We start from the raw sequence: 25,385 nt of genomic DNA, 5'->3' as shown, positions 1-25,385 counted from the left end.
GTGACATGCGTGCCTCTTACATTAGAATTTGCCAAAGCATTCCCGTTTCAAGTAAATGGGCCGAGGTGCTTCCCAAGAATTGTGACCAGTCCACTAGGTACGGCGACATGTATGCCGCGGTGAGGGCTGGTCCCTCGCTTCACACTATATTTATCAATGCTCTCGAAGGGAATAATTACTTTTTATTCCGCACGAAGCATTCATGTATAATCGCTAGCATTTAACACGAGCGGTTAACACGGCGCATCGCTCCCTCTTGAAAGGTCGTATTTGCTTTACTTCTTTCGGACAAAAGAGCAGTGAACTGCGGTTATATACCAACCCAGCATGGATAAGGTCGAGTCTTTATGCCTTAGACATGACGCAGTTCAGAGTTGAGGGAGGATAAAGTTTGGCATCGGTGCGAAGCCACTCAGAATGTAGTTCAGTTGTTGGATAACCGTGTGATGAGTGCGTTGGATTTTATTTCTGAGTCGTGTGCCTTTTCCGTCTCTTGAAGTAATTATTACAAATTTAAAATAACACGAAGGAAGCGATTGAAACCAAAACACGTGAATTGTTCGTCGCGTATTGTGAACGAAGTGCACTGGTCTATGTGGAGTAAATGAATCCTAATTGTGAATTCACTGCATCAGCGCATGGCATAGTGTCAAGTGTATTCGATGATATGTGTGTGGAAGCATATTGTGGTGATTGTGTTACAGTGCGTGGCTTGTTGTGTTATCACGAGAGTTACAGAAGAGGAATACCCTTACAAACGATAATGGATCTTAGGATTTGGCTAAATTCTCGAGGCAAGAGGTAAATTTCTTAAAATCCAAAAAATAGGTAAGTAACGATAATTTTCTTCTTCCATTTATTACCTTTTAATGATTACGTTTATCCCCAATACCCAATTATTATTATATATACATCCATTATAATATTTTATACCTAAATCCAATCTCCAATACCCAATAAATATTATATAATCATTGTAAAAAATTATGCTCATTTGCTCAGCAATTATCCACCATTCCCCTTATTGTATGCAACTCACGTGACGCAAGAACACATTAGTATTGACGCTGGAGATATGTTGGACCAAAGTGGTGACATCATCTGCCATCTACCAATCCTTACTATAAGCTTTCCGTTACAAATTATACGCGGTCATCTCCACGTGCATCCACAGCAATAAAATGTCTACAATGCGTTCAAAAAAATAAAATAGACTTTTCCTAGAATTATTATTAATGAAGGTTTTCTACCGTTCAAAATAAGTTCGCATGGAATATTTTGTCGTCATTCCGACGTGGTCTGCTTCCCTATTTATCTAGCCGTGAAATAAAAAATTCTTAAAGAGGGTATTTCGGTTACCATTGACTTATAAGTCTGTAATTCTACTAATCATAGTCATTACTTTTAAAATTTATCTTGAATTTAGCTGGTATGAAGTGAGATAGATGCAGCTATCTTCCTGATGAAAATATATTAATGAAATAGTTAGTCCCCTAAAATCAATTTTTGAATTAATGCGCGGTTTTTTCTGTGATTGTTCTGATCCATAATTAGTCTCGCGATTCAATTTGTTTGTTGGAAAAAGCTTTAGCATCGAAGTACAGTGGAGCGTGGATTAATGCGAACATCTAGAATCCGAATCCGAATGACAATTTACCTGCACAATCATAATTTGATGTCTGATTCAAACACTACATGATAAATTCATATAAATTCCTTCATTTTGATGAATATTATGAGCGTGAATTAGGTATAAGCAGTCCAAGTAAGGTGCATCTGGTAGCCGTAAACATCCAAATAAGAATGTATACTGTTGATTTCTATAATTCACAATATCATGTCGTTAATCTCGCAATATTGAAAGTCTGCAAGATCTTTATCACGTTATAATTCAGTAACTAAACTTTACCTCAAATTTAATGGAAATATTTGTGGGATATGAATAACAGCAGAGCGGTATTAACCTGGACGGGAGAACACAGGAACGTTGATACTGTGAATTATCTCGCGGAACATAATGTGAATGGACCACGAAGTACATGCAAACATTAATGGGAATATTTCATTTAAGTACTGCGTAACCAGTTCAAATTAAATGGCTGCAATGACCTGCTTTAATTTCATAAAGATAGAACTTCAATATTATATATTTTTTATGTTTAAGGTATCTAACGACCTCTTTCGGTTCTTTTCTTATGTCCATAATAGTATTTGATAATGTGGTCTCGTCGCAATTAGGATAAGTGACGCTATTCTGCGCTTCGAACGAACATAATCAGCTGTAAAGAAACGGGGGTTTAGGGAACGTAGGAGGCAAGGTCATTATTTCCAAGTTTAGGTCATCGGTCAAGGTACCTGTGTTCAAGAAACGAGATTGGAGGTGGGGGCTCAAACGGTTCCTTAATAATGTGATGAGAACTGAAGGTCGTGGAAGGAAGAAATCGGTCCGAATTTCGGTTGTCTGTGCCGCATCGGTGGAGGACGTGTGTATCAACAAATACAATTGAAATATCCATCTTTTTCTTCCGTTACAAACAAGAGCCGCGCAATTACTACAACAATAGGCCAATATTAAAACCCCAACCTAAATATTATTGTGGCAAAGGCGAGAATTAGCGAGGGAAATAGTCACGAATAGAATTTATTTAAAGACAAATGCCCTCCCCCAAAAGGAATCCTCCACGCACATGTTATTATAATGTTAACTTGCTCATGCTCAAATCCGTGTCAGCAGCCCCGACGGACGCCAGGATCAATGCCCAGAAAACCGCTCAGTCCAACATCACTGTAAAATTACTACGCCGTCCTCATATCCACTGAGCCATTTAGCCGCCACGATTAATTTTAGGATAATAACCAAACGATTCCAAAATATTGCCAAAAATATCACTTTCGATGGATTCAGTGCGAAGTCCGTGAGACATAATTGGCCAAAATAAAAACAAAGTAAAAGTTATGGTGGAGGAAAGTGAGTCGCACCTGCTTTTGAAGGATTTCGTCGTCAAGTTTGTGAGAATGAGCCGTCGTAGAAGTGGTTGGCACACCTTTATAAATTACAATTTCACTCGAATGAACATGAAAATCAATTTTTTCACTCACGTCATCTCGATTAGTCCCGTGAACTTCTGCTCCGCCGGCGTGCTCCCACGAGGTTTCCGCAGATTTTCTTCTCACTTCATGCTCAAATCCGGTACAGCAGCCCCGACGGACGCCAGGAACATCAATGCCCAGAAAACCGCTCAGTCCAACATCACTGTAAAATTACACAAAAGAGACCGACACGAGTAAGATTTTTGGAAATTGATTTACACGTTAATCATTGCATGAGTCCTATGGTTTGAGTAAATGATAAGTTTTATCGTCAACTACATCACATCCTGGGAATAGATTAATATATAATGATTCAATAAACAAATGACACCAAAACGTCAAAAACTGACCAATTTCAATTCATTTCCCCAGCGTATGCCCCATGTCCACCAAAGAGTCGCGTCTTTTCATACATGTATCAATTGGGACGTCACGCCGATGTTGATGAAGTTCAGGACGGTGTCCGTTGCTGAACAACTGTTGCGCTAATAGTGCGGAAATAATTTGAAATGACGCAAGAGAACGACACTCATAGTCAGGTGACGGATAACATGACCGCTAAGGTGGGGTGGGGGTGGAAATGACATGGTACCGTTGAAACTTGGTTGAATTGAGCATTGAAACATTCGAAAAGTCAAAAGGCCCCATTCACTGAAACTGCAATGGAATAAAGTTATTTTGGAAAAATAAATTGTTATAAATAAATTTATATAAAATATAACATTTTAAAATTAATTTAAATAAATTCATAATTATTCATTTAACGCTGAAACTCTATTTTAATTGTTTTTGCGAAAATACATCGTAATTATTTATCGTGACGTCATAGACGTCCTTCAATCACGAGACAGTTCGGTGTCGGAGCTTCGATATTCGTCATTTTGTTGGAGACCGGCATCGAGTTAAGAGGTAAGTTAACGAGCCATCTACGAATACATTATCGTTTTCCCGTTTCATACCTTCGCAATTACCTTATACTTGAGTGTTTAAGATACCTACAAGTAAATTTGCTAGGAGTAATGCCGATATTTATTCAATAGTTCTATACTTAATTAGGTTTTATTCCACCAAGAATTATGTTTTACCCTTTGTAAAGTACCCCATGGTTTGAAGGTTGTGTTCTTGCGATATCTTCATCAGTGATTTGTATTCTTTTATTGTTGCTGCCAAAGATACGACGATAGTGAGGATATTTTGTTTCAGATTTCCAATCCGTCCCCGAATGTCACCGCGTATTCGCTTTCACTGGTCCGATTGCTTGTGTGATACGAGATACGTCTAAATTGTTCCTAATCCATTGCGATGTCTAGTGCTCTAGTTTCGGTAATGTTGCATGCGTATCGGATGATCGTAAACTGTCCCTTGCAGTGAAACATTGGTCATGTTGTGATCCTATAGTCACATCGGCGGATACCCATTAGTTTTACTTGAATTCAGTGCAAGTAAGCATAATAATTTCTATCCTAGCGTAGGCTGAAAGGGATTCTGATCGAGTTTTCACGTCTTTATTACTCTTGCCGTAAGAAAATTCTGAAACAAAAACTTAGGGGCCTTTTCACCATTATAATGTACTTTTTGTAAGACTGTGTCATTTGACCGCAGTTTGCCTTGTCTCGATGTTATCTGCCGGGTGGTGGAAACCTCTGGGATTCTTTCTTAATATTTCGCTTTGATAGTTGAAATAGACGGCTCTCATTTGTGTAATCGGCAAGTGCTTATACCTATTATTCGGTAATTTCGTCTGAATTCAAACAACCGACGCCCTTCACTTTTCTTCATTAATTTTTCTCATCTCGGCCGTTGATTTACATGGCCTTCGATATGAATAAGGAAAGATGATGAAGTTAGAGGATTAAATATCATTTTTCAATAATTTCATTTCCTATCAAAACTTCTCGCTCGCCGTAGCAGCCGGACGTTGCCTCGGTAACATTTTATAATTCAGCTTTGATCAATTTTCTACTCTTGCCTTCGTACATGATGACATCATTATGTTAATATGTGTCTTTTTCTAATTATTTCCAGTATATCGAGTCCTTTTGAAATAGTTGTGTGCCACTTTACGAGTGATATTTCTTGGAATTCTTCTGCATCGGAATGAGATCGTGTGGAATGAATGGTAAGCAAATTAAGTCTTTTAATATTATATAACATTTTATTATGTCATATGCCAAAAATTTGCCATTGGTATGCTAATCTTTAATATTTACAACAAATAGAAGGAATTTTTTTCACAGAGGGGGTTTTACAAAGAAACAGTTTTATTTCCTCAGTGAATTCTTAAAAAATCGAATTCTAGAGAAAATGCCAGATAAGATCATGGAACTTAAGCATTCATGTATTCCTTGATGTAGATCGCGAGATGGAGGAAACGAATGTTTATATTTATATACCCTTGAATAGTTCACTTATTTTAAAATTTATCATTAGACCTCGTAGTGGCATAAAAAAAACCTTACACTTCACTAGAATATTCGTTTGGAATATTTGTGTCTCCTGAATAACCTTGACGAGTGATCTTCAGTGTAAATGGATTTGGCGAATGGTTGAACTTATTCCTTACGCTGCTGTTATTTTTGGGGCAACATTAACCCTATATATGGCGAATGGTTGTACTTATATACCCCTTATTATTGATTCTCTTGCAGCTATTCGATTGTATTTTAACGTTATAAAGTAATCTTAATAGCCTTGTCTCGTACAACTTTACCGAAAATCTTGTCACCTTGAATAATCTATCCATCTGTTTTTTTTTTTATTTTGCCCCTGAGGACACCTATACAAGTATTTTTAATGTTTTCCGACGTTATTCAAATGGAAATTTTTGCTCATGCAATTTACCAGCAGATATTGTTTTTTCCACAATAAGTTCCAAATGACTTCCGCAAACATTGAAAAAACTCTTGTCCTTCTGTCAACGCGCAAGAGCATTTGTTTGCTCCTCTGATTTCCCGAAACTTCACTTATGATTATTCCATGGGTCTTGAACTCATGTCTTCAATGAATCCATAGAATCCCAGATTTTGGTCGAACTGTTAGCGTAGGTGTTCAATATAGTAAAAATCAGTGCCCATTCACATTTTTTAAAAAGAAAATTGTCCGTTAATAATCATCAGCGATTCGCAGATTGGTTTGACCCACTTCTCCTTTCCGCTTACCTGTCTGAAAACCTATTCATGCTAACGTATATTTTTTCCTCTTTTACACTGTTAATCACCTGTCTCATGTAACTCTGTCGAGGCCTTCCTTTGCCTTTCCTCCCACCTACTTGACCTTCGACGACTCTCTTCCTCAGGCCATAATTCCTGAGCTGTGGCAAATTAAGTTGTTTCGTATTCTTCTTATGGTTTTTGAAAGAGTTCTATCTGTTTATGCTCTTCCTAAAATTTCCTCATTACTTGTCTGAGAGAACAAATTTATTTTTGTCAGCACGAATTTCCGAATCATTTCACTCTTGACTTCTCTGCCGCTTTCGTCGTCCACGCTTACATCTGATAAAGAAACATACTCCATATGTAGTGCGCGATTAATGATTTCATTGCGATTAAGCTTGCAAAACAACTGCTTAGATTCTTCTCCGAGCAGAATGTATCCTTTCCTTGAGTTATCGCACTGACTAATTTCTTGCTATCTTCGTCCATTGCTGGATACTCGGCTTCCGTGGTAACAGCTGTTTCACCTCATCAAGCTTTTGTTTCACAACTTTATTGTTTTTCCAATCCACCTCCTTTTTTATGTTTATCTTAGATTCATTTCTGTCGATTTTCGGCTTTGCATTGCCTTTATCATTTTTATCAGGGTCTTCATTAAGCATTTTTTCTTCTATAGATGTCTTCTCCTGAAGACTTCTCTTTGATTTATTTGGTGATTTTTCTCGATTTAACATTAAAAAATTCGATAAAAAGGGCACAAATCGCCTTATCCTTTCTTTATTCATGTTTATGCGCAGTTTGGTTCACATTTATCACGCCTACTTGGGTTTTAAATGAAATGTGGGAAATTCTTCTATCATTGTAAGAAATAAACATTTCTTCGATAATTCTGATTGTAAGATTCAAATCCACGATGCTAAAATCCATCTCCAAGTCAACAACTCTAAGAAACTTCGGTTTGTTCTTTACAGTCCCTTTTAAATGATCAGTCTATTTACCATTATTGAGGTCATTCTTATGTTATTAACAACACTCTGCAGAATTCATGTAAGCATGCTTCCTTCTTTCTTGGAATAGAAATGATGCTCTATTCGATATCACGTGATATATATATCTCATATTGCGTAAATTTCGCAGATGTTTTGTAGAGCTGGTTAAAAGTCTTAACTTTTTAAATTAGGTCTCCATGGGTATGGTCCAATCCTGACTTCTTATCCTTACCCAGGTCTTACATCGTTGGATCCAATTCCGTTCATAAGGTGTTTGCTCTCATTTCATTCTTTTCAACTGCACTTCCCTCGTCTATCACTTTTGCTTGCGTTGTAACATTCTTCCTGGTATTCTTCACATCTCTAAGATTTGTCTTAGTATGCAATCAGAATATTTACATTCGTGCCAGTCACAGACTTGCATTTTGCCTGACAACTCTATAGGCAGCTTCCGCTTTTCCATTGTAGAGGTTATTTTTTATATGACTGCATAGGTTCTTCATCTATGTTTCTCTACTTATCCTCGGTTTTTGATAAATCTCGTTCGTTCTTCTTATGGAGTAATATTTCTTTCCTTTCGCATTCACACTCTTGAATTTTCTTCTGTCTTTCGTGAGATCTGAAGACCGTTTTACACGGGGCACGTTATTGCGCAGGTTAGCTCTGAAAACATGTTGAAATTGCGAGAATGCGAGCTTGGAATTAGAGTAGAGGATAGATTGCCGCCTCGCATCCACGCAATCTCGCATGTGTTCTAGCAATTCTCAGCTTTACACGACGCAATTTTGATTGCGTCTTCGTGCAGGCATGAGATTGCGCAATGATGTGCCCGGTGTAAAACGGCCTTAAGACTTCATCTGAGAACCATTATTTTTTCTCGACAACTTTTCTTCACCTCAGAACTTTGATTTTCCTCTTCCTTTGGTCCACTATTAAAGCATTCAATAAGATTGGTTTCCCTCCTCATTACACTATGATCATTGTCGACTTGTGCCCTGGGGTCGCTTTTGCAAAGCATCGTCTATTTTTTAAACCTCTGATTCGCTTAAATGCAATACGGATGAAATATTGTTTGTCAACTAAATCTTGTTTTGGCATTTCCAACGAAAGTGTTCTTCGACTGCTATTCTCAAGCAGTGCGTTGGCGACCATTTGTGTTCTGGGGCCGTATTCTGTATTTCGTCGGTACCGCACCGGTCGGTTTCCCTTCCCAGCCCACCGACAGCACATCATTCCGTACGGACGACGGTTTCCATACCGACGACGGCAAATTCAGCGATTCAGTTTGGTCATCGGTATCAAACCAGTCGGTACGGTTCCCCCTCCTTCTCAAACAGGAAAAATCCGAATATATCCGAAGTTAGAAGTCATCTAACGTGTCTCCACCAATGAAAGAAGGGCAAAAACAAGTGAAGACTCATTGGCACAGTTTGTTGTCGTCATTCTCAATCTTTTTATTTGCGGAAATTACGACTTATTGCTAGATTAAGATAATCGATATTGGATAAGTTGTTAACAATGCTTATATAATGTGTGGTAGTAATGCTGTACCTACAGCATCGAAGGAAACAATATTACAACATCACAATATAGTTTGTATGTGATGGAGATTGTTGTTGCTGGAATGAATTATTGAAACTATCCTTGAGATTGTAGTTTCTTTTAAATATTGGTTCCGTATATTGCTATTTATTTATGATTTGGTAATATAGTTGTCATTAAGTAAGTTCCGTCTAAATGTTATCAACGGAAGGTTATGCCATTGGCACCGTAGCAGACGAAAATAACATACCATGGAACGTGAACGTAGGATTCAAAAGCAAATGTAAATGTCATAATAGAGGAAAAAGTTAGGAAATTGTTATAAAAATATGGAGCTGGGTGTAATTAAAAGAAGTGTAATGACGAGGAAGTAAAGAAATTGTGATTGGGTGAAATACATATGTTTAAGTTGCGCATTCCAAGTGAGAGAAAATGATAATATTGCGGCAAACCTCATACTTATTAACAAATATCTTCTTTTATCGTCAAGGGAATCAATGGCTGACGATAAAATGAAATATAGTTGCCTGTTAAAAATGAAAGAAACTGATACCGTTGGGGCAAACTTCATACTTAAATAAAAATATCATATTTCTATGCCGAGAAAAACGCCAAATGATGATTGAGTGAAATAATAGTTGCCTATTCAGAGTGAGGTAAAGTGATAACATTGCAGTAAACCTCATTATTTACTCGGTGATGAGGTAAAAACAAAATAAAACGTACAATGCGCACCGGGGAGTTCATGAAACCCACTAGTCGGTGGCCTTACCGACACCTTATTGCTGTCGGTACGGCTACCGACGATCTCCCGTCCTCTCGTCGGTGCCGCACCGATCGGGTTCGTACAGAATCGCACCACTTCTTGCCGGGAGTCAGTGTGACTTCGCACCCGACGAATCGGTGCCGCACCGATCGGTTTGGAGTTACAGTATACGGCCCCTGTGCAGAGTTCTAGGAGCATTTCCTCTTTCATTTCGATTTATTGATCCATATTTTCCCGTTACTCTTCCTTCTTGGCCTTCTCCAATAATTCCTACCCCATGAAATAATTGGTCTTTCTTCCCTTCGTTCCTGTTTTATTTCTTCCGCGATATGCTCGTTTTACGTTTTCTACCACCTAATTTGCATTGTCTCATGTTGGTACGAAACTTTGTACCGCTACGGTATTTACAACTTTAGTCTCTCACCTTACAATTACGAGGGTCGTTTTTCCTTACACCCTTCCTTCCTAGGCACATATTCATATCAGCGTGAAGAGGGAAGTCACATGGTATAAGGTTGGCATTGCATGGTGGGTGATCGAAAATGTCCCATTGAAATTGCTCAAGGAGCAGTTGGGCTGCATCAGTGCTGAGAGGACGGTCGTTGTCATGGATCAGAACACCTCCAAAAGTCAGAATGTCTCTTCTTTTGTTTTGAATTGGAATGGAAGTAATTTTTCACGCTCGAAATTAAGATGAACGGTTCAAAATGGTGATTTTTACGGCCTTCTGAGGGACATTACAATAATCCTCACTGCGCCATTAGATGGTCAAAGAGTGACATACTTGTGTATGCGGCGTGGTGCTTTTGGATTTTTCTCCGACGGCGACGTTGCGAGGCCGACTACTGGTCACTTCTTCAAGGGAATGAATGGTGGTGGTGTTTGGCGCTGCTCACTTTTTATTTCAAGTGGGAGGGGAGGTGGTTGGGAGTAAGGACAGGAGGGGTAAAATGGAGAAATGCAAAGATCGATACTGTATTTTTGATTCATAATCTCATGTCATTGTTGATATATTTTCTTCTTCATGTCGATGGCTTCACGGATGAGTGTAGGTTTGAAATATTTCACCTTCGCGGTGACTCTTCTTCTTCAAAATTGATCGCGTGTCATGAGGATTCGTGTTCCATGGCCGACTTCGTCAAATACCCCAGTTGAATGGTTCGTTTATGCTCTTCTTGTCGAGTTTTGACGGTGCGTTCTGTTCCCCCCATGCATTTCTTGTTGCAAGTTCCGCGGGGGATTTCGTACCTACATTCCGTCAATTTGAAGCGCTCTCCTATCCTTCACATTTCCCAAGAGGAGTCGTACTTGGATGTGGGGATTGAAAATGGCATTGAAATCAAACTTCCCGGAGATATTGCCGATTTTATCTGTAGTTTCTTTAACTCAGGTTAGGAAGGATTTCTTTTGGTCGATGGTGTCTGTATCTAATCTAGAAATAGTAGCGGATGGATCTACAAACTGCCTCACCTCCGTAATGTGGTCAATAACTTCCATTTCAAACTGTCAACGACATCAATTATTGTTACTTGCAATATTAATGAATTATTTTAACGAAATTTATGTAAAAAAAGGTTGTAAAATTTATGTAAAAAAGGTTGGACTGAATAGTTAACTGTACATTCCACTGTGAGACATGAATCATTTGAGCTTCTTTCTTTGAAAATTTTCGAAGACATTTTCAATTGATTAAATCCATTTCACGGTGTTTTTTCACGCAGAATTACTCAAAATAAATGAATACATCCCCAAATTACCCCTTCATGAGCATATATTCTCACGCCAAGCTATTTATATAAAGATTTCCAAGGAAAATTTGCTGATTAATTATTATACTGCAAAAAGGTTAACCATCCCTCAATCAAAACACTGAATCAACACAACAAACAATACAAGAAGCAACAGTTTTATCTCCACCACCATCATCATTAGTCATCAATCCGTGGATTGGTTTGAAGTATCTGTCCACTCCACTTTCCTGTTAACTAATATTCTCCTAATTGCGTATTCATTCTGAATTTCATCCATTGGCGTGACTAGGAATATGCTTTATGGGGTAGAGGGGGCGACCCCCCCCCCCCCCCCCAGGCAACAGTCCGGGAAATATTTCGAAAAATGACATGTCTGGAAATACATTATACATAATTTTGGGACTTAAAATTTGTATTCCACTCGTAATTCCGTGGGAATCATCACAGCATTGAAAACATCCTCTAGGCTTTAGAGGGAGAGGTGGGACTTATACTCTCTTGTTCCCCCATGGCTATGCCACTGGTTTCATCCGTAATAAACTGATCCATTTAACTGATTATGGGCGTTCGATTGCTCATTCAGTCGATTCATATGCGAGTGCTCCATATTGTGTTGCTAATGATCCATTGTTGCCTTGCTTCTCAGCTAGTACCTACTTTAGGCTTTAGACTTTAGGCTGCCAGTAGATCCCCCTTCACATAGAATATCCCATTCGCCATTGCTTCTCTGCTATTTCTTTCTTGCTTCATGTGTCGCCGATGACTCGGCATCTAAGATAGGACAACTGTTTTTCCTCTTCCATCTTTTGTTATCGTGGGGGAGTATTTGTCCTGGTTTCCTCTCTTTTGTTGCAATATTAGCTTTTTCTTGATTCTTAGTTGATATTTGGCCATTGTCCTATCCATATATTTATCAGTCTTCTTCAGATGCCTCTCTGTTTCGGATAAGACTACAGTATCGTCTAAAAAGCGCAACACAGTCACTTATTCATTCTCGTTAGATACATGACGCCATCTCTTTGATTTCATTGATGGCCTTTCGATTAAAACACCTCATTGAGGGGGAAAAATGAGCCCTCATTGTCAATTATAAATGCTTCAAGTACGTAAATTGGCAAGCCTCTCAGCGAATTTAATGCTATCCTCATTAGCATTAATGCCTCCTCTATATATTTCTCTCGTGGTCCCAGTCAGGTGGTAGCATCCATCTGACTTAACGTTCCCCCATCCATCACGTTTTTCGGTCGCATTGATCCATGGTCGCATTCATGGATCATTCTGTGATGAGGGGAAATGTATCTAAACAAACTCCATCTTTTCTTTAGATTTATCAACTCGTGTTGCTGTGTAGAGTTATGTTTTTGATACCATTTGGAAGTATGAACTTATTATTGTAAATTGTGATGATCGACCATCTCCTTCGATACGATAGATCACCGATACAGTTTATCGATCCATGCGCTTCAAACAAAATTTTGCTCATAAATTCCAGAATATAATTGATTTCTGTTTTAATTAGGGATGCGCGAGTACTCGAAATTTCGAGTCCAGTATTTCGTACTCGAATTGCTTGCTTCGAGTAGAAATACGAATGTCGAGTCGAATGGTTTCGGTGAAATTGCTGTCGAGGTCAGTAAGTTCAGAAATCTGCCGACAGGAGGCGCTATCATGAAACTCATGTAATAATGTGTTTTATTTATACTCTTGCCGCGTGAACGGCGCACAGTGGGGCCAAACCCCACTTTAAGTGGACAATAGTCCAAAAACGAAAGTTTGAAATGGGGTTTTTTAAATATTAAGTTCGGTAGTAGGTTGTTTGAACTGCACAACGGTGTATTGGTAAGTGTGGACCTTCACGTATAAATGAGTGTCAAAGTGAGAGAAAAGCGAGGTAATGGTCTCGTTGACGCAGACACCAAAATAGACGGTCTATTTTAAACTATAATTACAGTATTACAGTCCTTTTGATTTTATTTTTTTTAACTTCCAATCAATTGGAATAAGTAAAGAAAATATAAATTTGCTTTTCATATTTATATTTTGGAGAAAATAGCAGTGGAGAAATTAATAATCATGAATGGAACGTCGTTGATTTTTCACGATGAAAAGTTTTATTTAATTAGAGAAAAGTTATATAATCGGATGGAATCTTAACGTGATTTTTATATATATTATTCAGTGAAGAATGAGCTAAATAATGTAAAAGAAATGAACTGCCATCGAGTTGCAAAAAGAGTTCTACGATAAAAGATTAGCTATGCATGGCGAGCCGAAAGCGAATCCATCCGGCCACTGTGGCCGCATAGCAACGGGTAAACTGTAATATAAACAGTGTCCATTGAGATATTATCATTTTGTAATGGATAAAATTTGCATGCATAACATATACTTTGTCTACTCATAGATTCAAGTGGCGAAGTTTTCTACACAAGGGCTGAGATTTTTGAAATGTAGAGAGGCCATTCCCGAGGCTCATACTCTGTCGTGCATGAAGTGCTAGAAAAGGTTATTTCCGTTCAATTTAGGTGTACTTAATCGATTACGGAATGCCAATTTAGTACTTTTTCACTCTCTACGCGCAATACACCATATTCTTTGTATTTTATTTTTGTAAGTTAAAAATACCTACTTAATGCAGTATTGTATTTCTTTGTGTATTGGAAAATGGTACATGCAAACTTAAGAGCAAATCTTTATTTTTCTATTTAGCATGAATTTTTTTGCAAAGATATTGCTAAAATAATTTTTCAAATTTTATATCAGATTTTTTTCGACAAATAGAATTATTGAAAAGAATTTTTTTTATTAATTCAAATTTTTATATAATATCTATTTTTATAACTAATTGAGTTACTTTAACAATTATAAAAATAATAAAATTGAAAAAACATCAAAAACTCAAAAATATTGAAAAATTAGCGCTGGATTTCATTAAAGCGGTCTCCAAAACTTATATGTGAATATTTTAGGGTTATTAGTAAAAGTTTTGGACTTTTGTCCGTCTAAAGTGGGGTTATATTATTAAGAAATATTTTGTTTCTATTGAATCACTACAGAAGGTGTGACATTAGTTCCAACATGCGGAATTTCGATAAAAATTCAATCAGGGCAATTTTGGCGAAATTTTTCATCTTTGAGGCCAGCCCACTGTGTGGCGTTTTTATTGGAGTGTCTATATCCTATTCTTCTACGTAGTCCCCATTACGTCCTATGGCCGAGCGATAACATTTTGAGGGAATATGTATATTCGATGGTGGTGAGAGTCCCGTATGCCGAACAGGGCTGATCATGGAGCTCTGTTTCTGTATCTCCTGAGGCAGTAACTTGCTATACCCATCGCTCAACTGCACTCCTACCAACTACAGTATGACCATACACTGCACACGAATGTTTACGAAGGTTCACCATGGTTTCATTTTCCGCACACAAGAATTCGTAAACAGCTCGCTGCTTTTAACGTGAGTCGAATGTAGATGCAATTTTGACGTTGTACTTCGATTCTTCCATCGGCCAAACTTCACAATCGCAGAGAACAAACATCAAATGTGAAGCTCCAACAAGGACATCGTCTTTGTCTAACAAGGGCCTTTTTAAAAAAATGTGCATTACTTACTGAACGACCCTCGCAATTTCTCTCATTGCCAATATTTACGTCGTGGCCTTGTGTGGCATATTCCGCGATAGCGAAATTCACTCGGACACCCAGGAGAATAAAAAAGAGAATTATTGGAATTCAAGAGTATAATATTAGGTGAAGGGTTAGAGGATATTTCGAAGGTATTATTGTTCTAACGCGAGAGAGGTTCAAAGTAATAAATTAGTTACTAAAAAAGGGGCCATGAGGAAAGAACTAGCGACAAATTAGTCCAAGCGAATATGCGTAACATCTTTCAAAGCGAACTCACCACCTGTCTTTAAAAAACCGCTACCCTTGTAAGCCTATAATTATTATAGAATTCTACCGATTAAGGTAGGTTTCCATGGAGTATTCAAGAAGTGATCTGGGAGCCTCCCTTTCCTTCCAGCACTGCCTTCTTCAATTCACTGTAAGGCCTACTCCCTTTCAATCTATCTAAAAATCTCCCTCGTTTCCCTAACATTCTACCCTCTAGCACCTTTTTCAACATCCCCTCCCCGATAAGCACTAACTCCATCCATACCTTCTGTCTCCTCCGCATCTCATATAAAAACTGCCTCTCCTCACCCACCATTTCCAGCACTTCATCGTTCCTTTTCCTCTCCGCCCATTTCAGCTTCTCCATTCTTCTCTATACCCACATCTCGAATGCCTCCAATCTTCTCTCGTCGTCTTTCCTCAGTGTCCACGTTTCCGCACCGTAGAGAGCTACTTTCCAGATCAAACTCTTCACTAACCTTTTCTTTAAACTCTTACATAACGATCCTATTGAAAATTCCTTCCTATTCGTGAACGCCTTCCTTTGCTAATGCAATTCGCTTCCTGATGTCCTTGCTACTGTGTCCGTTTTCCTCTAATGTGCTGCCCAAATAGTTAAATTGTTAGCATGTATAGAACTCCAATGCAGTCCATTAGTATTTCTTGTCACGGTACTGATAAATCATCGTAAATCCATCAACCCCAGGTCCCGATCAAATTGCCGCCTATATAAAGATCTAACAACTGGAATAGCACCGCTTTTTTAATTAATAATTTAAATATCACTTGCCAAGCATCAAGTCCCTCAAGACTGGAAAAAACGTTACCCCTATCGGTGAAAATGGTTAAAGATGATCCTAATAGTAACAGTAGTCTAATATATCCCTCACGTCCATCTCATGCAGAATACTTGATCACGTAGTCGTCAGCTCAGTTATGTGGTATTTAGATAGAGACAACTTGTTAATTAAAAATCAGCATGGATTCCGAAAATGTAGATCGCACGAGATTCACCTAGCCCTCTTTCTACATGGCATTCTATCAACCGGAGAGTTCAAGTAGATGCGATGTTTTTAGAATTAAAAAAAGCCTTCGAAAAAGTTCCGCACGCGAAATTATTAGTTATGCTAGAAGCCTATGGAATACATCCTGATATTATATGTTGACTTAAGGATTTCTAAAAAAACTGCGAAAAGGGGTAATTCTAAATGGCGTTAGTTCAAATATGGTGATGGTCACATCTGGTGTATCCTAGGGAAGAGTTATTTTTACCTTCTTATTCGTTTTGTATATTAATGATATCACTACAGTTGCATGGAGTAAAATGCGAATTTTTGCGTACGACGAAGTGCTAAACAAGATTATAAACACCGAGTCGACAGAATTTCGCTTAATGGAGATCTTAAAGCCTTAAAGAGTTGAAGTGGTTCATGGCATTTAGAGTTAAATATTTACAAATTTTAGCGGTGAATTTTTGGGAAAAAAAAGACTTTGCCAAAGAATTATGCAATTAATCGAGCAATGAAATTGAATGTAGAATCGGTTGAGTATTTAGGAGTGACACTTACCCAGGACTCTTCCTGAAGAAAGCGCATTAAGGAAATTTTCGGGCAGGCATATCGTAAATTAGGATTTATTAAACGATCTATTGGTAAATTCGATGAAAGAGTAAAACAACGATGTTAATATTCTCTCGTGGGATGCCATTTGAAGTAAGGCGCGTTGTGCATGGGACTGTTATGGAATGTGAATGATTTTGGGTATAGATAGAAATCAGAGGCGAGCAGCGAAGTGTGTTAAAATAGTAGTGCAAATTAATTCATTTGGACTTAAGAATGGGAAAGCCAAATCCATTGAGAATAAAATTAAGATCAAATTAAAATTAAATTTAAAAAATTAAAATTAAGATTAAATCTTTTGCGGAAATTTCAAGTCGGATCTTTTTTTTGATGTTCAAGATATTTCGAGAGAGCCTAATTATTATGGTAGAAACGATCTCAATAATAAGATTAAGGAAATAGACTGCAGAACCGATAGATCTATGACGTAACTTCCTTCGCGAACATTCGGAGACCACTATGCCAACGATAATTTAGCTCCTGGATAGCTAAACTCGGAATAGGTGAAATAAGGCATTGTTTACAACTCATTACAGCTTCAAATACTATCCGCACGAGTTATTTGGAATGTTAGAACTCATTCATGAACTATTTACTATGCTAACATTTCGTTCATCTATTATTAGCTAGTAGATTATTTTCATGGTTGCATGTTAGCGTCCTTGGCACTCTAACATTGTATCCGTTCTGGCCGTGCGTGGTTGTTTCGAGTGTTTGGCCTGTGCCTGGCAACAAGCGCGTTTCTGATTTAATGCTAGGATGAGTGCTGCACGGCTGGCGTGAAATCTGAATTACTTCAGAAGGTGTGGCATTCGTTTTAACACGCGGAATTTCGAAAAAAATTCAATGAGGGCAATTTTTGCGAAATTTGTTCAACTTTGAGGACAAGTAATTTGTTTAAAAAAGTTACGTATAAAAAACTGTTTCCCTCAAAAAATGCACTAATATATTTACAACCACTGTGCAAAGTTTATATTCCCGCACTCAAAAAATTGATTTTGAGGTTTTGTTCCGCTTTGTTCGATTTCTGCCCACTGTGTGGCGTTGTTATTGGAGTGGATCGCTGTATCGCGCACACTCCCTTATGCGATGCTTTCATACCATACCATACTTTCTTTACTCAAATGCCGAGAGAATACGTAAAATTGCTAGGATTGTGCGGACATACTGGTTTGTCGCGGTATCTGAGTTCACAAGTGGATTTTGGCTATCATCTTTTTGGCTATTCGGTTCTACGTTCGTCCGTAATTTTCGTTTATTTCTTTGTTGCGTTTAGTTTCTTTCTTGAAATAACAAAAAAAGGGTTGCTTCTTCTGAGTATGAGATGAGAATATCGACTTTACGAAGGACGAGGACATTTTACCTCAGGGAAAATACTTACGCTAGATTTTCTTCTGTAAATACAGGAATTCATTGATAAGGGTGTATTCCACATGGCATGATAATTTGAGAATGATACCTTAAGTCGTAAAAAATAATACGCCTAATATTCGATAAAGAAATGCAGGCCGAGCGGGAGTGATACATACGTTAAGTTTGTTTAATTGCCTGTATTTACATTATTCTGCAAGATTCTTGTTACGGGGGGGGGGGGGGGGGAGGGGTCAAGGCCCCTTCAAATAACCTTTAACCTGAAGGAGAGATTCAAAGGCATGTTGCGGGTGTTTCGGTGGTGGTCCATTGTTTTCCTAGAGACTACTTAAATGCTCGCGAGAGAACGAATTCCTCTATCTACCCCCAAGGGTGCTAATAAGAGGAGGCCCAATGCCATTCAATAGAATAGTCTGCCGATTTCTGCTTACGCCACTTCGATCGCATTTTAATCCGCTTTCAAAAATGCCCGCGGCGCGGTGATAATAGGGTGGTTTCCTATTATTTTTTTATTGCCTAAATCGAAAGATTATTACTCCTGCAGTACGAATTATACGCTTTTAGATTTTTATATAACGATATCTAATTTTCGCGATTAAATAAAAAGTCAAAATTAACCGCACGAAAACGCGACGGCTAAGTGTGAATGCTGGGAAAACTCCGTGTGACGTCGTTCTGGTTCCCGCTGATGCAAGTGAGGTGACGTTGGGGTGAGGCTTTGAGCGCTGATACGACTCAGGATGCTAGCAGGTAGCAAAGTACCCTGCTACGAGGTAGCGCTTGGCTTAAATAAGGATTATTAATGGTGGGTAATACCTTATCTAATAAAGGAAACATTCCGACCGTAGCCAGTTTTAATAGGTGATTATTAAGACATGTTTCCCTGAGATCTGTGCCTCGTGCATGCATTGGTAATCTCAGACGATGTAAAACTCCTATCTACCCCTATCTATAATACACATATAGAAACTAGGTCCCTGTGACGTCACGTGGAGTGGCATCGCGTGGGCGCCAATCTGGCCTTTTTCAAATGCGGTTAAAATTAACCATTGACATTCGTCTAAACTGGGATTTCTAAAACCAAATAATTTGTGTATTATGAATGCACTAATGGTGGGTAACGAATCGCAATCAATGTCTTTCGTTTTCTTTGATGAAGGAAACTATCCTATTGCTCGCGAGAAATCGAATTCGTCTACCTACCCCAATTGGCTGCATAGAGAATCCCTTAAAAGGCTTATTTCGGTCGCATTTTAATCGGCTTTCAAAAATGTCTGCGTCGCTGTGATAATTGCAGTGCGGTCCACTTTTTCCAATATTTTACGATATAATCTTTGAAATTGCAAGGAATCTAATTAAATAGTATTGCATTTGATAGATTACATAATCAGAAATACAAATTTTAGTTAACACCCCTAATGATACCTTATTTCCCCGTGAAACTCGGATCAATTTTTATGTCAACGACGCGTGTGGCGACTTTTGTAAACCCATTCAAATGCGCGGTGTGCGACGTCACATTTTAGAGGTCGACTGGAGGATCCCCTATTGTAATATTCGTGACCTATCCGTAGAGCGGTTCTTGCATCATGCCCTCTATTTCACTCTTAATAGACGCCCATCCTCATTTTTTCAAGCCTAGAACGTGGCCACTGAATCAAAAGTATCTTCCAACTAAATTCGTTCCAAAGCGAAGTTGCGCTGTTTGTTCCCGCGTGTTTTTTTTTCTTATCGGGTACCGCTCCTTTTTCCTCACAAATGCTTTGTTTCGTTTTATTTCGCACGATATACTTACTTGCCCAGGGATATCCGTCGGACCGATTCCCTTCCTTCCACCACTTTCACCCCTCGACATAATTATCTGCATTCTCCCATGTGGCCTTCAACTGCTTACTATTTCCTAAAACAAAGGGAAAACGACCATCTCATCTCTGAATGAATGGACTCTCAATCCGCTTGAGGACCTTGTTAGAACAACAACTGAACCTGAATATTTATATTTAGCGGAACAGCGTTGCTGAAAACTTCATAGGAGAATCTACAGGTCCATAATTACTTAATGAATGCGAATGTCGATTTTGAATATACGCGATACATTCGGGTTTAATTTAGAGACATTTTTCTATCATTATGGTAGAAGGACACTCAAAATTTGTAATTTTCGGCGCTTTGATAAAACTTACATGGTACAAAGGGCGAAGGTTATTTACGGGGGCTACTTCTAAAGTGACCACGTTTACGACTTCTTCTCACCGTTGCTTCGCGTTAACCTTCCTCAAAGGAATCATCCATGAGTGACCCACCATTTGTTTGCCCTCTGCCTAATATCCACATTCGTGACCCTGTTGGCCTTCTATAATGCTTTGGTGTTTGTACATATGTACTCTCATAGGCGGATCTAGGGAAGGGGAGGGCAAGGGGGCACGTTCCCGCCTCAGACCCTTAAAAAATATGTAAGATTTTTAATACGGTCCCATTATCATTGCGCACGTTTTGTATTACGAGATATCCTTGTATACGGCGCGCCGCGGCGTTGCTTGTGCCCCCCAGAAAGTAATCCTGAATCCGCCCCTGAGTGAACTTATTGGTATTTCGTATTTGGTTGTTATTCAGTGCGTATGTCGTCATCATCCCCCTTGTTCCCACCCTCGGCACTTTTATATCCCATCCCAACTGTGACACGTATGTATTTTGTAACATTGCTGGTTTTAGACACCTTGAGAATGACGGCCATTCGTTAAAATTAGGTCGGCGTAAGTTGGCTTAAAGTATGAAAATCACAAAAGTTTTTCTATAATCGACTTGGGATTATTATTAGTCGAAAAAGTCACAAATTAAGTCAAATTCATAGTTTAGCATATGTAAAGTAGTATACTATAAATAAATAAATGAAATCCTTTGAGTGCTTACATCGAATGAAATGGTCTGAGGAACCCTTCGAATTTAATATGGCAGCTTTTATTTGCATGCGGTGTTAGTATCGACCGGTATATCGGTCGGATCGGTATCGACGTTGTATCGGCATAAATAAATTTTTGAATTATTGAGGAGATCATGAACGGGTTCGAAATATCTTAAAGTGACGTAATTGAATTTGGAATGGACATTACTTAAAAAATCACAAATTTCTTATATTAGTAGTCGTATAGAAAGACATTCGATAATGCCTATTGAAAGTCCAGTGAATACATCCATGATTGGTACACGTTCTGGACTGCGATTGACAGAATATATCGCTTAGCTAAATATGATCTTAATTCAAGTAACGCCAAGGCAAGTTGTTGAGAAAGGGGCCTTATAAAATTTCCCACGCACCCGACCAATTGCTTTTGTGATGAATTAATTCCCTGATGCAATTCCACCCTTTCTTCCTCTTCATATGTCCCAAGTATTTCTGTCCTATCATGTGGCCCCAGAATCAGCAGTCATTCTCGACCTTATCCATGTGAAAGCTGTGTGACGCTATCTGTTTGTTATTTGTAGTGTTTAAATCTGTCCCACCCCTTACATTTTGCTGTCTCATTTGTGTTCATCCGACATACTTTTCGGGGGACCTGAGTTTTACTTATCTCTGTACAACGTCTCTACGACGTCATATCTATCTATCCCTCACTTCCTTCTCCTTCCTCCGCTTTTAAATTTCCCTCTTCAATTTTTTCCAGTTTTCCACCCACGGTCGATGTATAACCTTCATTTATTCCAAACGTCGGGGTAGCAAGCTTGTCGATAGTACTTTCAACTGTAACATAACATTTTGCTGTCATTAATTGAATTAATGGTAATGTTGATTGGTACACTGTAATACACTGTTCTTCCCTACCCAAAGCCAGATCCTGTAATGCCTGATGATCTTCACCCTTTTGTATTTCTGATATGCCGCTAGTATTTCTCACTTGGCCTTACTTGAATGACTTTTCTTTAATTTTCCCCATTACATATCCAGTCTCAAAAAATGAGTGATATCTTATTTTCTATTCATTTCTGTAATGGATTATAACGTTATCATCATCACTATCATCATGGCTCAACTATCCGAAGATAGTTTGACATTGCTCTCAATTCCGCTATCCCATCTGCTAACATGTCTGCGCATTTATTCTCTTATACGTCCTTAGTTATTTGTCCTTTTTCACTCATTCGGGGCCGTCTTTTGCTTTTATCCCGTCCAATTGACCCTCAACAATCTTCTTCATCAGGTCCTTATGATCTGTCCATCTAATTTGCCCCGTCTTATGAGTGTTTTTAGCAGACTTTGTTCTTCAAGTCTTCATAACACTTCATATTTACTCAACAGTTCAATATCATATCTTCATCATTCTTACGGCGCACAACATTTCAAATGCTTCCATCATCGACCTGAAATATGATCAATTCTACGTAAAATATGACAAGAGCCGTGCATCACGAAAAAATTAACCGATGATTCTCCAAACAAAGTTTTTCCCATTTACAAACATTTATACTAGAAAGAGTATCGTCAGGTCAGCCAGTGGGCGATATTTTCGCGTTGAAATTTTAATTTATTCGAGTATTTCTCGAATTCTTTAGCCATGAACTTACCGAGTTAGATCTTCAGCAAGGAGGAATAAGGAATCATGATTGAACGTCAAATCTGTCATTTAGTTATAATCTTACTCAACTTACTATTCATATTCCACGCGTGATATCATACTTGTGATACTATTTATCAACGTTTTGTTTGAAAACTGTTAGTACAGTTTTCGCGTTCTTCTCATTAATTATGTTTTGCAATGGAATTACATAAAATACGTGACATCTGATAAATTACTTACGTTAGTACAATTTTTATGAACCATAGAAATAACATTATTATCCCTGAAAAATTTTATACAAGTAGTGTGAAAAACTTAACCATTTCATGTTTTAGTACCACGCGTCATTGAAGGCTTTGAACTTTGAAAAATAGCGAGCCAACAGATGAAAAATATATTTTATGGGTGGTTGAATACGTCCTTCATTTTCCTGACTATTTCCATTATATGATTAATTACAGAAATCGATATAAAAAAGTAAAAATTAAGAGAACACGTATTAATTATTGATAACAAAATTTATATTGAAGTTACTAGCCTGAAATGGCAATAAAAATTTGGCATATGACTTTAATGTAGTGTTTAATTTTAATAATCATTGAATTATGAAATTTATGAATTAACTTTAAACTTACAATAAAATTTTTATTTTTATATTTTTCAGGGTGAACAAAGAAAACTGTTTCTCTGGAGTTAAAAGGTTGTGCAGTCATATGAAACATCAGGAATTCTGATAAAATTCTGAAAGACATACGAGATGAATCTAGCACTGAGGAAGGCCTTTTTGAGGCAGATGGATTTATTAGCTATCAAAGAGGGGTTTGCAGTGATGTGCAGGACGCCTCACATCGAAGAAGGTTTTTTTAATTTAATCTAGTGGTTTTATTTATTCAGGTAATATCTTGTGTTTTCCCCCACAGAGTTCATCCAAATAAAAGCTCTAGAGCATGGTATATGCCGGTATGATGGTATATTAAAGGTATCTCTTTCATAAGTGTGTTGCGAGAGAGTTGACCTGGTAACATGACACTAGAGTAATGGTGATAATCGAAGTGGTATCAATACTCATGAGTAACTGAGTATTGTTTTGAGAGCTCTCGTGAACTAGTTCACAAAAAGACATTGGTAAATAGGGAATGATTGCAACATTCCTAAGCACACAAATGGTAACAATACGGTAACAAAATATCCCAAAATACACAAAATATAATGCCGGCATAGAGAACACGAACATGATGTAATGAAGGTATACTGAGGTAATTTTGGTAAGGTGAAGGTATAATATTGAGGTGATTATGATTATTTATTTTATATTGCGATGCATTTTTGGGGAACTTGATGAAATGTATTTTACGTCCATGTGCACTAACCAATTCTATTACAGGGTGAAATAAAGACAACGATGAGATCTCGAAGAAAGAAGCGATATGCGTATGCGAACCTAGCGTTTTATCCGATGCGAAGCGTAATTGAGCGGAAATTGCTTTTGGTCGGACGAACGACAAAAGGCTGCGTGTGATTCGTGTGCCCTCCATTTTTTGGAGGAGAAGAGAGAAGACTCTAGGACAAGAGGACCACAGGAAGAACAATGCGTGTGACTAATTTTAGCTTTTGGGCCTTTAGGGCCGTGATTATTGCGTCGAGTAAGGCTAGGAATTTTAGCTTGCGTTAATTTTAATTTTTTGTGTCGAACCGAGGTGTGGCATTCGCTGTATACCATTGCAGTGTATGGGATTGGAACTGCGTCACGTGGATGGAAAAGTGGTTATTTCCTCCGTGTGTCACGGTGACTTCCCGTGCATTGCATTGGGGCGTATGCGATTCCTCGGGGGAAGGGTGATTTATTTTCCTTGTATGTATTCTCTCCCTCTCTCCCCAGGATCTAGGTCATCAGAACTTCACGTGAAGAGGACCCCAGCTTCACAACTAGGTTAGCTTTTGGGCCTTTAGGGCCGTGATTATTGCGTCGAGTAAGGCTAGGATATTTAGCTTGCGTTAATTTTAGTTTTTTTTTGTGTCGAACCGAGGTGTGGCACTCGCTGTATACCATTGCAGTGTATGGGATTGGAACTGCGTCACGTGGATGGAAAAGTGGTTATTTCCTCCTTGTGTCACGGTAACTTCCCGTGCATTGCATTGGGGCGTATGCGATTCCTCGGGGGAAGGGTGATTTATTTTCCTTGTATGTATTCTCTACCTCTCTCCCCAGGATCTAGGTCATCAGAACTTCACGTGAAGAGGACCCCAGCTTCACAACTAGGTTAGCTTTTGGGCCTTTAGGGCCGTGATCATTGCGTCGAGTAAGGCTAGGATATTTAGCTTGCGTTAATTTTAGTTTTTTTTGTGTCGAACCGAGGTGTGGCACTCGCTGTATACCATTGCAGTGTATGGGATTGGAACTGTATCACTTGGATGGAAAAAGGGTTATTTCCTCCTTGTGTCACGGTGACTTCCTGTGCATTGCATTGGGGCTTATGCGATTCCTCGGGGGAGGGTGATTTATTTTCCTTGTATGTATTCTCTCCCTCTCTCCCCAGGATCTAGGTCATCAGAACTTCACGTGAAGAGGACCCCAGCTTCACAACTAGGTTAGCTTTTGGGCCTTTAGGGCCGTGATCATTGCGTCGAGTAAGGCTAGGATATTTAGCTTGCGTTAA

At 38.5% G+C, this 25,385-nt stretch overlaps 1 protein-coding gene across 1 annotated transcript in view; it reads right to left on the bottom strand.

Moving 5' to 3' along the window:
• LOC124155382 (transferrin) overlaps positions 1-3,191 on the bottom strand; it is a 47,329-nt gene extending 44,138 nt beyond the window's left edge. The window contains exon 1 of the mRNA XM_046529154.1: positions 3,100-3,191. The gene's annotated coding sequence lies outside the window, so the exon portion shown is untranslated. The remainder of the gene's footprint in view (positions 1-3,099) is intronic.
• Positions 3,192-25,385: the final 22,194 nt, after the last annotated feature.

The sequence above is a fragment of the Ischnura elegans genome, chromosome 3, assembly GCF_921293095.1.
Source record: "Ischnura elegans chromosome 3, ioIscEleg1.1, whole genome shotgun sequence".
NCBI lineage: Eukaryota > Metazoa > Arthropoda > Insecta > Odonata > Coenagrionidae > Ischnura > Ischnura elegans.
Note: the sequence above shows the minus strand (reverse complement) of the source record. Positions and strands in the feature narration are given on the sequence as shown.